This window comes from Trachypithecus francoisi, unplaced genomic scaffold (assembly GCF_009764315.1).
Source record: "Trachypithecus francoisi isolate TF-2019V2 unplaced genomic scaffold, Tfra_2.0 Lachesis_group11, whole genome shotgun sequence".
In the NCBI taxonomy this organism is placed as follows: Eukaryota; Metazoa; Chordata; class Mammalia; order Primates; family Cercopithecidae; genus Trachypithecus; species Trachypithecus francoisi.
In genome coordinates this window covers 70,881,652-70,895,391 of record NW_022681456.1, presented here as the reverse complement: position 1 = coordinate 70,895,391, position 13,740 = coordinate 70,881,652, and the positions used below count along the sequence as shown (strand labels likewise).

Sequence of the window (13,740 nt, the reverse complement as noted above, 5' to 3'; positions counted from 1 at the left end):
TACTAAAGACAGAAAATTTAAAATTAAAGTATTTTTTTAATCGTGAAAAACTTTACACGTATGCCAAAATAGAGAGCCTTGAATTCATCGTTCAGACACAACAATCACAAATTTTTGTTTCACCTGTACTCCCACTATACTAGATTAAATCCCGGGTCATATATAATAACACTGAATTTTAGTGGTGTTCAGAAAACAGGGTTGATATGGTTTGGCTGTGTCTCCACTCAAATCTCACCTTGAATTATAATAATCCCCACATATCAAGGATGGGGCCAGGTGGAAGATAATTGAATCATGGGGTGGTTTCCCCCATACTGTTCTCGTGGCAGTGAATAAGTCTCATGAGATCTAATGGTTTTATAAATGGGAGTTCCCCTGTACAAGCTTTTTTGCCTGCCACCATGTAAGACGTGACTTTGCTCCTCCTTTGCCTTCCACCATGATTGTGAGGCCTCCCTAGCCATGTGAAACTGTGAGTAAATTAAACCTCTTTCCTTTATAAACTACCCAGTCTCAGGTATGTCTTTTTTTTTTTTTTTTTTTTTTTTTTTGAGACGGAGTCTTGCTCTGTCGCCTGGGCTGGAGTGCAGTGGCCGGATCTCAGCTCACTGCAAGCTCCGCCTCCCGGGTTCACGCCATTCTCCTGCCTCAGCCTCCGGAGTAGCTGGGACTACAGGCGCCCGCCACCTCGCCCGGCTAGATTTTTGTATTTTATGTCTTTATTAGCAGTGTGAGAATAGACTAACACAAGGGTTCACGTGCAGCTTTCCATACCTCCCTCCTGGTACCAGGCCAGGGAGTTTCCCCAGTTGTACAACCCAAGGGATGGTAATGGTTACATTGTTGATCACCTCTGAGAAGCTCCTTCTTCTCTGGTCCCTTTGGTTCTCTAGAACCAAAGTCTACCTCTCCTTCAGTGCTGTAATTGAGGTTTTCATGACACTCTGAGGCACAGTAATTTTTCTGAAACTCTCTAAGATCCATGTCTACTTCCATATGTACCCAAAGCATTCACTCTCTCCAACTCAAACCTGAGAACTGGAATATAGGTTTCCTCTCTTGGATAGCCATCTAGGTCACTGCTCTCCCTGTTTCTCTCCTGGCCTTCCTTCTTCCCCCTTTCCCTTTTAAAGAGTTGGTGAGTGGAAAGAAGGGTTGTTAATGAAGGGAAGACCTGCTCTATTTCATGAAGCCTGTCCCAAATATCCTATCAATCCTGGAGTTCACAGAATTTCCAGTCTATCAGAAGAGTCTCCTCAGCTATGTTCTACTTTTGGATCTATCATATTTTTCCCCTGTGGCAACGAGTTCAGGACCTGGTATCTCTGCAAATGGAGTGGAAAATATGAGGAGAAGGGAAACAATTAATACTTCAAAAATGTTGTCCTGCCGAAGATGGGTTTAAAATTCTGTGACAGAAAGAAAGCCAGCGTAGCAATGTTCAGAGCCCTGCAAGATACAGGTGGTAAGACAGGGGCTTGTAGTCTGACGCAGATAGACCTAGATTGTAATGTTTTTTTACAATTCAAGGTATTTTGTGTCACTCTCTTAGTTTCCTCATCCGTATAATGGGGATGCTAACACCTACTTAAATGTGTGATTTTTTAAAAAAAATGGTTTTATTTTACCTGCAAATAATGAACAGATGTTCTACTCATAAATTCTACTTTCCAAAAACAATTAAAAGCTTTTTAAAAGAAAACCACACAATACATTTTAAAAGGCACTGGGATTCCTCTGCTTCTCAGTCATTGCTAGGCTAGAAAAATAAAGCCTGTTCTACCAGGAATCACAATTTAGAACTGAGTATTCTCCAAAGTGGAAATTATAGGGTATAGTGCCATTCCAGGCAGAGATTATTCAGTTCTCATTTACAACATCCACAATTACCTATCAGAATGGCTAAACCAGGTAACCAGGTCAAAACAGTCCAGTATAATTAGGCCTCATCAAACGATGCCATTATGCTGTTCTAAGATGCTAATAAACCAAAACAGGAAATACTGAAGTCAAAATAAAAGATATTCAACTCTGTCATACAAATTGTTTGTTCCTTGTTGTATCTCCCTGATTCTATAACATTAATAAATGAAATATTTTACTGCAAATATTTTATTTTATATCTCACTAGCCATGAATTTTTGTCATTAGTTACTGTATAAATGCTGCCTTGTGACATTATCCAAATGGCATGACCATTTTATACCCACAATTCACTTCTATAGTTATAAACAGAATTTTCATGATTTACATAACTACATCTATCAGTGAAGATTTAACATTGAGATGCAATCTAACATTTATAATAACTGATGTTTTGTAGACAGTAATGTGGGAAATATATTTTTTAATCACTTTTCATCTAAGTGACCTTACGTAAAAAAATAAACCAATAATTTAGCAGTTCCAAATCTCCAAAGAACATTTTCAAGTGTACATATAGAAATAGTTATAGTGAGATTTTTAAGAAGCATCTTCCATGTCCACATCCTGTTGTAATGGCTGTACCATTTTCTCTTCCAGCTGCTTTCTTTGCCTGCCAGAGGGGCTCCGATGAGATGGATGTTTTGCTTGACTTCTTTAATATATCCTGAACTTTCTGTAGCTCTATTTTTCTTCAATCTGTTCATTGTAAAGTTAGCTTGGCGTTTCTGTTTGATCTCTTCAACTCTCTTCATTGCATCAATAGTTTTATTCCATAGCTCTCACTAGTATTTGATAGGTTCCTTTCTATATTTTTCATATTTAAATGAATTATCCACTGTAAGCTTTTCACCAGCTGCTTTCTGGAATGCTTTAGTCCACATGACCTTGCAAGAATTGCACTTCTTTTTAAAGTTTTAATGACATTTAGATTTACAAAATCTGAACACCTTGCAATCCTTGTGGATGAACATCATGCTGTGGTCAGGGTGGATCGGCCCCAAATAGAAATAACACTTCTCCATACACATGTTGAAACCATGTGGATCCCCACTGACCAAACACCAAGCTTGAGAGGTGGTAAATGTGTGATTTTTTAGAAGACAAAATGATGTGCTAATCTTAGTGCTTGTTACAGTGCTTGTTACACCTAAATAACATTAGGTATTATTACTATTGCTATCACTACAGGTGCTTTGAAAATGAGAATGAGTTCTCACTAATGTCATAAGGGAATATTTCTTAGTTTCAGAAAGTGGGCTCAAATTGGGTCTTGAAGGGTGTGTACATTGTCTGTAGGTAGGTATGGGGGCGTATGGCAGCGAGAGCATTCTGTGTAAAAAAAAAAATATGTCCCACAGGGACAATAACCAAATATCTTTCTTTTATCACACAAAGCTATCAGCTACTAAAAAAATCAACTAAAGAAAGAATGAGTTTTTTTTCATATAACTAGATCCCCCACTTGTTACAAACAAAATACATGGTTTCCAGAAAATATTTAGAAAACTTAGACAAACTTAGGCAAATTAAATGAAGAAAATTCAAACTACTCAAAATGTCATCTCCAAGATATAATTGTTATTAAAATTTAAAACATTTTAATTGTGGCAAAACATACATAAAATTTACCACCTTAACCATTTTAAGGGTGCAGTTTAGCAGCGTTAAGTACATTTGTATTGTTCTGCACACAGCCTCTAAAAACCCTCTTCATCTTGCAAAATCGAAACTCTGTACCCATTGAACAACTGTCCACCCTGCAGTCCCTCCAGCCCCTGGCAATCACCATTCTACTTCCTGTATCTGTGATTTTGATGATTCTAGGTACTTCGTATAAGTGGCCTCATATGGTATTTGTGTTTTTGTGACTGGCATATTTCACTTATAATTGATTTCTTACTAGTTTTGTTACCTGTTTTTGTATAGAAATGTTTAGATCTGCCTTTGTTTATTTAATCATTTCCCCACCTTGGGACAGTTAGGGGCTTACATTAAAAAATATTATAAATAACCTTGCAACTATTATCCTTATTGTAAATCTTCAGGCCCCTTCATTGTCAGCTCTTTGGGATAAGTTTCCAGACATCCATTTGCTGGGTTATCGGGTATGCCCACTTAGTCTCTTGATAAATACTGCCACCTTTCCCTTAAGAAATGTAGTAGCAGTCTTGATTCCCACCAGTGTTGTGAGTGCTGATTTCCATGTCTCTTTTACTTTTCTTTTTTTACCACTTAAATTGGAACTATTTTTGATCCTTCATCAGTCATTGCTTAAAGCCCGGTGAAGTGCAGACTTCACAAGGGATACACCATACACCTACTACAGCCCAAAGGGCTAAGAAATCAAACTGAGAACTTCATGCTTCAAGAAGTTCAGGGCAGTTAACTTAATCCTGCTTAACCACGAAATCCTAGGTTCCTAGCTTAGGATTCTCTCAGTCTTTGAACGTACAGAAAATCCTGTTATTTAGTGGCCTAAGGATATTGCTTGCATGGACTGAATCTACCCTGTCATTGTTCCTCCAATCAATTCCTAGCAATACTGTTGTTAGAAAAACTCAGCAAAGAATTTAATTCAAGTTCAAATGCCAACATGAGAGAAAATCACATCTAACCCAATATATCATAGCAACCAAAAAGAACCAGTTTACAAGTAACTTTCTCAAAGTTTGATCTGGGAAGGTACTTCATTAAGAAAAACAGTATATATGCACACTAATAACCTATGGGTAGATTTTTTTTTTTTTTTTTTTACTGTGTCATGATACAATAATATATCCAAACACACATACAGACGCTGAATTTTCTTGGTTAAATGTCAAGTGCAAATTTACCACATAAGGAGGGTTTGCTCATTATGGCATTTCCTAAATAATGTTTTAGAAATTTAGCAAGTAATAAGAAATTAGTAAGCTTGAAGAGCAACAAAAACATGGCATCTGGAGATTAGACTGAATGGAGCACACTGCTGAGCAAGCTTAATAATGTAGAAGATACTGTAAGTGTCCAAAAACTTTTGTTAGAGGGAAATATCAACTAACATCTAATTTACACTTGTTTTATAATGCCCACACATGGGCACAAGCACATTAAAAAGAAAAGACGTCAGGAAAACATTGGAACAGTGTTGGTCAAGATACCATTTCCTTTCCAATCTGTACCATGAGTTTCTGTAAGGGTAGGCATGAATTAAGTTTTGAGGTTTGATAGTTCTGAGCAGTGATTCGGTCTTGTCATAACTGGTGATTTCATTCCCTTTGGCTTGTGTGTGTCTGTAAAACCTTATTTATAAAATTCCACTTGACTTTTCTCTTATCTTCCTCTTTTTATTGTTTATCACGTGAAGACAGATTCACTGGTGTCAGCACCCCTGACTTATAGTGAAAGCTGAATGTAGGCATATCCTGGCTTGGGGCATGATGGTGAGAGCAGGGGTGACTGGGGACGGGAGAAGAAACTCTGAGCATGTATTCTCAACTAGGGCAATCTTGCCCCCAGTGGGGCAAAACTTGGTTGATGAAACTGGGAGACAAAAATATCTTATTCTTTGTGCATAGGCACAGATATACAGCATATCTATTGCATTAAAATATTAGGAGAGTGATGATTAGTAAAAAATGTCTAAAAGGCTGATGGGAGGTGGAGGAAGTAATGAAGAAAGGTTAAGAGGTAGTAAATGAGAGGAAAAGTAGTTCTTTACAAGGCACTCAGCTGCCTAGAAATGACCAATTTAAGAACTTCTGTTCTTAAAAAGGGAAATATTCATTTGTAAAGGATATTTCCAATGATAGTCCTTTGGAGTGGAGATTATAGAATAAGTTTCTCTCATTTTCTTTTCTACCTCTACCTTTCTAGGATTTCCAGCACAGAGTACAGCACAGGATAAAGGTCTGAATCAGAAATGACAGCCTGCTTGTATTTGTGAAAAGTTAAATGGCCTCAAAATGATGACCAGCATCATTGTTGATGAGATAACAATGTAGATTCATTGGCATCTACTACATGTTAGATACTTTGTCTATGGTTACTACCTAGTTAACATAAAAACCCTGCAGAATAGGTATATTATCCCCATTTTACAGATGAGGAAGTCAAGCAGCAATTATGTGCTGAAACGGAATGTGAACCCAGGTCTGTGCGACTCTCAAGGAGATACCCTTTCCACTGGGCCATACCACTCCTCATGAAGCAAACAGTTCCGATGAAGGGTCCCTGGAAAGCCCTCTTGTTCCTTACAGAAGGTTTTTGTTTCTCTGGAGTTTTGACCTTGGATGCTCCTTTAGGTGCTGTATCACTCATATAACTCACACTCATCTTGCCCTTCAGGTTGTAATCTTAGTCTGTCCTAAAATGGCTCAAATGTAAATGTCTTCACTTTTTTCATTATCACTTATCTCTAATGAGATGCAATTAAGTTCCTAAATGAGCATTCTTCCATTCTACTTGAATGAACTGTATCACAGAATAACCAGCATTACCGCCCAAGCCAAAAGCCTGCTTTCCCAGAAGCCTGTCACTGTAGATGGGCAGCCCTTATGGTTGATAAGCTGTATCTTTCCTTTTAAGCCCCCAGATGCTGTTTGGAAATATGCAGTTATGTTTTCATCTATCATATTGGTTTTCCAAGGATCCTTCTTCCTATTTCTTTCTCACTCATAAAAACATTTGGGCCAGGCACAGTGGCTCACGCCTGTCATCCTAGCACTTTGGGAGGATGAGGTGGGCAGATCACGAGATCAGGAGTTTGAGACCAGTCTGGCCAACATGGTGAAAACCCGTCTCTACCAAAGATACAAAAAAATTAGCTGGGTGTGGTGGTGTGCACCTGTAATCCCAGCTACTTGGGAGGCTGAGGCAGGAGAATTGCTTGAACCCGGGAGGCAGATGTTGCAGTGAGCTGAGATCACACCACTGCACTCCAACCTGGTGACAGAGCAAGACTCCATCTCAAAAAATAAAAATAGTACATTTTTTGGTCATATGTCTGGTTATATTGATTAACCACAGACCAAACATAAATATTCTCATTCAACAAGAAAGGTTTTTGACTTGCAGCTTGATATAATGACTGTGCAGGAGAATTTAACGCATTCTTTATGCCATGAGGCCCTTTAAATCTTATTATTTTAAGAACTGTTCCTTTAAAATGATGCTGTATTTGGCTCTTTTATTCTGTTACTTTCTGCCCAATAAATACTCCACAGTTTTCATTTTTCTCCATGTCATTACTACTCTGTTAACTGAGCCTTGCACTTGTGGCATAAATTTTATTTTTCCAAAATGAAAAATGTCAGAAGGTTAAGAGATCAAGTGATCAGCTGCTACATCTTTTTATAACATGTATTCTTCTATTTAAGAGGCAATATTCTAGCCATCCTAAGATGCAAGCAGACTATATTTTCTATCTCCTTCAACCCTGCTTTCCATTATTTTTTAGATAGGGCAGCCTCATAGCTATCAAGGTTTAAGTGGTAGCTGTGACAGTGGAGGTAGCTAGAGGCTGTTCTGAGAGAACATTTATGTACAATGGGAGACTTACTGTCCTCCCATCCTTTTTTATATGATGAGAAGATAGTTTTCCTGGATATCACAACATTTTGTTATTTTCGAGATAAATAGGAATTTCATAAATATAAATAGATTTTCTTTAAAGCATGGTGATTTGATTCACAAACTGTATAATAAAATAATTATGAACTGTGTAAAAGTATGCCACTTAAAATTTACTTTCCCATAGCTATAGAAGGAAAAGGTGGTTTAATTAAATGACAACGCCAGAGCTTTTTCTCCAAAATGTGTTTAACAACGTGGGATATCATGGATGACCAGATTAAAAAATAGGCTGGATCTGATTCCAGAATTCAAGTTTATCTTCTTCCAGAACAAGTGTTCTTTCTTTGACACAAAACAACAACAAAAACAACCCTCCCACCATCCACCAAACAAAAACAAAAGTAGTAACAACCGATGTAGTGCAGTAGTTTCCTTATACATTGCATATTTTTCAGTTCTATATTACAAATTTCATCTTATTTCACCTTGACCTTATGTATTTACAGATGACCCTGCAATAGATTATATTCAGTGAGTTTGTGATTTTCTTAGCATAGAAGAAAATGCTAAGAAAAATGCTGCAATTTACAAACCACTGATGTGGTTATCCTGTTTCCTTTTGTCTAATGGGCGCTGTGTCTTCTTCCTTCTTACACACAGACTTGCAGAGTTTTAAAGCTGAATTGGATCTAATTTTGTAGATGAGCAAATCAAGGCTCAGTGAATTAAAGTTACACACTTAGTCTAGCAAAAGGACTGGTAGATGGGGAGCCTGAGCCAGAAAAGTGTGGAGGTCAGCAGAAGACGACATTTTCTGTGCTGAGAGAGAAACATCCAAGCAAGAATTCAATATGTTTAAGATGTGTTTAGAAGATGATTGAAACTCAACATGTATGATTTGGTTTCTGTTTTCTGAGAGAAATGAATATTTATGTCCAATATTATTGTACAAAACTGGTATCTGCCCAGGAGTCCGACCCAGATTAAAATCCTAGCTCTGTCTCTTCTTGTGTACCTGCAAGCAAATGGATACATCTAATTTTCAGTTTTCTCATCAGTAAAATGAGGTTAAGTTATATTCCATAGGATTACAGTGAGAATGCAATATAATGTGTGAAGTACTTTGCATTATGAATAGGCCCATAGTACATGCTTAACGAGTAACTTTTCATTATCCTTTCTTCTCTGGTTTTGGTTGTACATAGGAAGACTGTGGAATTATGCCCAATCCTATAGCATTATCATGGTAAAAATAAGTGACCCACATACATAAGCTGAAGAGTTAGGTCAGAGAATAAAAGAATAAAGAGGGAGCGTCTTGAACCTAGAGAAAGTGAAGTGCTCTGCAACGTTGCCGTGGTTAGACTTTGATGTAATTTAATTTGTTTAATTAGGGTAGATTTCCAATAAAGGACAGAAGTATTAGATAAACAGGAAAAGAAGAAATCTTTCTGATCATCATGGTGTTATATATTTAAAGAAGATAAAGCAACATTATTTTAATTGGAAGGATATATGTTAATAGAAACAGAAGGGAGAACATTCATTTTAAAAAATAAATATAACAACCCCAATTCAATAACTTATAATAACATAGTTGTGGTTAAGATTAAGGACTTGGAATCAGACAGATGTGGGTTCGCACCCCAGGTTCCCCACATGCTGTGCAACCTGGGCAGGTAAGTAACCTCTAAAACTTGGTATCTGTATAATGGTAATATGTATGAGGTTGAATCACATAAAATTATCACTTTCATAAGTCAAAACCAGTCAAATACTGGATAATTCATATGATTCAACCCAGCTGTGAGAATAAAAAGATAATGTAACTAAAGTTATTACCACAATCACAGGTACTAAGTGCTCCATAAGTGATAGTTATTATGTTAATGAATCCAACAACTGGAGAAAAAAAATTACATCACAATTCCTCCATACAATGGAGTAAGATAAAAACAGTTAAAATCATGACTGTGAAGAATAATTAAGGGTATAAAACTATAATCATAATAAAAATGCTAAATTAAAAACAAGAGATCTAATATATATATACAATTTCATCCAAATTTTAAAACATATATGCAAGTCTACTTGTCTGTTTATATAGAAAGCTGTCTGGAAGAAAATATATTAAAAAGTTAAATACAACCCTTGACAAATGATATTAACAAAAATTATATAATTATATTATCTTCTTTCCATAGTTTCTTCCCATTTTCTATAAACTCAGACTACTTTTATAATCAGTAAAAGTATGAACTTTTTCCTTCTACCCCTCAAAGTACAAAAAGCTAACAAGAGTTCTTCTATATACAAGAACACCCTATTTGATAAATGCCATTTTGTTATTCACTTTAAAATTTAAAAATAAAAATCTTAGGTATTGATTTCGTTTGAGTTCTAATTTCCTTCTGCATAGCGTTTTTGCGTATGGCGCAGGGTTAAAGAAAAAACTAAAACATGAGATATCAAGACAGACTTATAGAAACAATAATTTAGGCTGTTAAGACTAGGGGAAAAGGTGTAGAGTTTAAGAGTGTGTTGTAGTCCAGCCAGACTGCTATAACAAATTACTGTAGACTGGGTGGTTTTCAAACAAACACAATTCATTTCTCACAGTTCTGGAGGCTGGGAAGTTTAAGATCAAGGTGCTGGCTGGTAAAGGCCTGTTTTCTGGTTCAAAAATGTCTTTCTCCCACTGTGTCCTCACAGAGCGAAAGTGGTGAGACCACTCTCTTGGGTTTCATTTCTAAGGGCACTAATCCCGTTCATGAGGGCTCTACCCTCATGACCTAATCACCTCCCAAAGGCCTCACCTACTGACACCGTCACCTTGGGGTGAGGATTTCAACATATGAATTTTGGTGGGGACAAACATTCAGTCCACTGCAGAGTAGTACTTTTAGGTATGGAACTAGCAGGCATCAAAAAAGACTTTTTGACTATTTGTATATTCTTCAAGAATTTTCCTTTCCCAGTTTTGTGTGCCTCTCTACAATTCTGTCTTTGGGGAAGCTTTATAGGTGAGACCTAGCATAGCTCCTGAAGGAGACAATTTTAGGAAACTCCTTTGGATGTAGCTTCCAATGGATGTATCTTAAACCAAAACCTGCCCTCTCACAAGTATGTAATGAAAAAGCATAGATGATGCTTCTACAATGCTTGTGTTTATAAAATACTTTGATAAATCTCACCTCACTATGATCTTGTAAGATGAACAGGGCATGAATTATCTTATCCATCTTGCAGAATAGACAAGAAGATGGGAGAGTAAGTGAAGTCTTGTCTCCCACCACTAGAGCACAGTAAGGATTAGAATGAAGACTTCTACTTCCCAAACCTAGGCCTATGTGCCTCTGCTGTGCAGGGCTTTTTAAAGATATGTTTTAGGGTATCTTGTAATACAAATAAGAAATCTTGTAATATAAAATAAGAACACAGGCCGGGCGCGGTGGCTTATGCCTGTAATCCCAGCACTTTGGGAGGCCCAGGTGGGCAGATCACCTGAGGTCGGAAGTTCGAGACCAGCTTGACCAACATGGAGAAACCCCATCTCTACTAAAAATACTAAATTAGCCGGGCATAGTGGCACATGCCTGTAATTCCAGCTATTCAGGAGGCTGAGGCAGGAGAGTCGTTTGAACCCGGGAGCCAGAGGTTGTGATGAGCCGAGATCGCGCCATTGCACTCCAGCCTGGGCAACAAGAGCAAAACTCTATCTCAAAACAAAACAAAACAACGACAACAAAAAAGAACACAGAGAAAAGGGAAAGTAAAAACTGAAAAAAAAAATAGCAAAGAATAAATGAAAATTGTAATGCCCGATTACTTTTTATGTTACTTCCTGTCTCTGAGCACATAGTAGTTCGAGGCTATAAAATTAATATAAATACTCAGATCCTGATCAGTGGCTGATGTATAAGCATGGAATGTTTCATTCTTAAAACCACTTGAGGAAAGAGCTTATTGTGTAATTATAGCTGTGCTTCCCGTCTAACACTGTTACAGGCAGAGATGTGGAAGCTTTTTCCTTCAGACACTAAGTACAGAACTGAGTTTTAGGAAAGAACATGTACCCGTATTGTGAAAACACTTTACTCTCAGAGTGAGTATTCTCAGCACTAAGCCTTTCCAAGCAACTTCAGCCCTTCTGGAGAAATTGTTAAATATTAGAGATAACACTGGACAGCTGGTCAGAAAACCTAAGTTCTTGCCAACTAGAATCCATGAGACAAATAAAAAGACAAGTGATGGAAACTCATGTGGCCCATTTCCTTTTCCGTAAAGTAAGAGGTTTGAATTAGCCTAGTAGTTCTTGACTCTGGTGCATGACATATAGCACAGCATTTTACGAATGCTGGTGCCTGATCCAAACTCCAGAAATTCTGATTTTATTGGTCTGAGTAAATTTCTCCAAGTAATGACGATGCCAGGCAGGTTTAAGAACCACTGGGTTAGGTGACCTCTGAAATGCCTCTAGCTCTGAGATTCTATGTTATTTTGGTTCTGTTTTTCCTTCCAAGAGCAAATCAGGGAGGGGATACAATATTCCACCTCCCGCTTTCCTCCTCTCTTAGTATAACTTGCTGACTTGTAATCGGGGTAGTGACTTTCAAATTTTAGTGAATAGTAAATAGTTAAAATGCAGATTACTAGGCTTCACTCCATGAAATTCTGATGTGGTAGACCTGGGGCATTGCCCAGAAATCTATATTTTTCACAAGCATCCACATGATTCTGAGGTCACTGATTGAGAACCAAATTTTGAAAAACACTGTGAAAGGCATGATTTGTAACCTCATGGATAAGATTTTGCCTGGGGAATCTTTGGGATCCTGATTCACTCTGGAACACGACTTTGGCTAAATTGAGAAGTAGGTTCAGTGACTCGAAGACCCAAACCTCATAGCTCCGACCCCCCTCTTCTTTTAAGTTTCAATCAGGTAGCTAGGGTGCCGGCTTTCATCAAAAGTTGCTCTGAATATTCAAGTAACAATAAGAGGATTAGAATCCAGAGTAGACAACACCTTCTATAAACAAATAGAGACATAAAAAATGATAATGAAAAACTGGGCAAAAGATATGAACACGCAACTCAGAAGAACGAACCCAATGATGAATATGCATTCACCATATCAGGGAAATAAAATCAATAAAAAAACATGGTATCATTTTTCACCAATCAAGTTGGCATGCATTTCAAAAGTTTGGTAGTGTCAAGTGATGACTAGGGAAACTAGTGCTGATACAGTCATGGTGTAATACAAACTGGATGAGCCAGTTTAGAAGGTAATTGGGCAGTGCTCTTAACTAAATATGCTCTTTTTCTTGATGCTAAAAATATAATTTTACTTCTTAATATTAACCTGAGAAATACTGGAACATAAACAAAATAAGTATGTTCAAGAATGATTTTAAAACAGAAAAATGATAACCATGTGTATCTCCATAAAGGAGCAAGTGTCCAAATAAATTGTGGAAAAATCTTACTAAATATTACACAAGAATGAGAAGAAATGAGGTAGATCCATATGTACTAGCTTGGCAGATCACCTAGACCTATTGCTGAGTGTAAAACCTAGTTACACAATGGTATTCATCGTGATAACTTGTCTCCAGAGTGGCACCATTAATTCTTTCCCTTGCCATTTCCCCCATCAAGAGGCTGCATCTATTTCTATCCTTCCTTTGAATCTGGGTTGGTTTCAATGAATTCCTGGACCAGAGAAGTGTGGCAGAAGTCATTCTGGGTCTTAAGCTTTGCAGGTTCCACCTGGGTCTCTTGGAACACATTATTGTAACTCTTGCTCCAAGGGGAAGTCATCTGCTCTGTAAGAAGTTCTGTTGTCCTGAGAATGTCACGTGGAGAGGAGATCACAGCCAACGTTGGCTATTCCAGCCATTGATGTCACCCCAGCCCAGGCAATAGACATGTGAGTGAGGCTGCATCCTGGACATTATGGTCCCAGCAGATGCCATGTAGAGGATAGCCAAGGTCCTGGACATACGGCCCCAGTCAAACAATTGCAGCCATCCTTATCCTTCTGAGTCACCCAACTGAAGTTCCAGACATTGTGGAGCAGCCACACTGTTCCTGCTGTGCCTTGCCCTAATTTTTGACTCACAGAATTGTGAGCATAAGAAATGTCAGTCTTTTTACAACAGTAAGTTTTTGTGTGGTTTGTTATGCACCAATAGATAAACAGAACACTCACAATAAGACCACTGTGTTTTAGAAAAAAAATACTAAAAAATATA

The 13,740-nt window shown here is 37.6% G+C and overlaps 1 pseudogene; it reads right to left on the bottom strand.

Moving 5' to 3' along the window:
- Positions 1 to 2,466: 2,466 nt before the first annotated feature.
- Positions 2,467 to 2,957, bottom strand: LOC117091036 (annotated as a pseudogene).
- Positions 2,958 to 13,740: the final 10,783 nt, after the last annotated feature.